The 1,561-nt window shown below is 47.2% G+C and overlaps 1 pseudogene; it reads right to left on the bottom strand.

Annotated features, from left to right (window-relative positions):
- Window positions 1–377: 377 nt before the first annotated feature.
- On the bottom strand, window positions 378–1,009 carry LOC101588175 (annotated as a pseudogene).
- Window positions 1,010–1,561: the final 552 nt, after the last annotated feature.

Consider the following 1,561-nt stretch of genomic DNA (forward strand, 5'->3'; position numbering starts at 1 on the left):
CTTGTGGATTGGGTCCATCAGTCTGGTCTCATGCATAATTATTTCACCTTGGCAAGGGAAATATTACCCATCCTCCTTTAAAAGGAAAACAACTTCCCTATTCTTTTGGGGGTAAAGCCTCAGATAAAGCATGAAGATTCTAGGGTGGTTCCCCCAGAGCCCCCACTTTTACTTGGCTAGAACATGGTTGGAGTTCCTTTGTCTCACCCATTCCCCCCACTGACGGAAGACAGGGTGATGGCTGGGAACCCCGGCCTGAGATACATGGCAGTGCCAGCTACCCCGCCCCACCCTATCCCCACTTTCTCCACTCTGCTGATTGATGCCTGCTCCTTGAAATTTCCTGATAGCAAAGACTATTCCCCTACCCACTGTGCTCAATTTTGGGCCTCTGGAAGCAGGGCAGGGCTGTTGATCTCTTCTTCTTCCTCCTCCTGGAAGTAAGCTGGCTTTTCCTGGGATCTGGGAGCCTGCTGGGCCTTCAGTGGACATGAGGTCACCATGTAGTACATGCTTTGGCAGAAGTGGCACTTCTTAGGCTAGGGTGGCAGCTTGCATTCCTTGGCGTGATGGTCTAGACCACCACGGTTATAGAACCTGTCTCCTTTGGATCTGTGCTTCTGCATGTTCTTCCCCTTGGGCCGCCTCTCACTCCCAATACAGAACACCCCACCAGGACCGGTGATCGGATGGATTCCAGGCCATTGGCAGACTTTTTAAAGGTGAACTCCACAGCCTCACCCTCCTTCAGGCTCCGGAATCCTTCCATGTGCAGCTTACTCTGGTGCACAAAAATGTCCACCGGGGGACCAAGTGCGACCCCGGCACGGGCAGTCATGGACAGGAAGCCGAACCCCATGTGCACATTGAAACACTTACAGATGCCGGCGCCGTGCAGCAGCTGCGGCTCATCCGCCGCCCAAGCTGCATCCGCTGGCGCCTCATGCGGCGCCTTCTCTGCTGCCTTGGTGCAGCCACCTGCAAACTGCTGGTTGGTGACCGAGCCCATGGTCGTCTGCTGAGCCCGAGGCCCCAGGCCCTTGGTCGGGCGGCTGCTGGCCCCAGTGAAGTCTGGAGGCCCATGCCCAGTCTTAATATATTTTACTTTTTTTTTTGGGGGGGGAGGGATGACTTTATAATAATATATAAGGTTTATAAATCTCTTGAAAAATTAAGAAAAGACTACAAAATATAAACAGTTTGTGAAATTTAAATTACTTTTTAAACTAATATACATGAATATTCTTCAGTAGAAATTACTTAAATAGAAGTCTTTGCTCCTTTGTGTGTGTGTGTATGTGTGTGTGTGTGTGTGTGTGTGTGTGTATGTGTGTGTGTAATCCATGAATGTGGGATGCATTTTTTTTTTTGTGAGGGTATGTGTTTTCTTCAGTTTCTTTCATCAATGTTTTACACTTTTCAGTGTAAAAGATATTTTAATTCTTTGATTAAACTAAATCCTAGATATTTTATTTTATTGTAAATGGTATTGCTTTCGTGATTTCTAGTGCAGATGATTTGCTATTGGTGTATAAAAATGCTACTGACTTTATTTATTTTT

Source organism: Octodon degus, unplaced genomic scaffold (genome assembly GCF_000260255.1).
Source record: "Octodon degus isolate 3935 unplaced genomic scaffold, OctDeg1.0 scaffold00160, whole genome shotgun sequence".
Classification (NCBI taxonomy): domain Eukaryota; kingdom Metazoa; phylum Chordata; class Mammalia; order Rodentia; family Octodontidae; genus Octodon; species Octodon degus.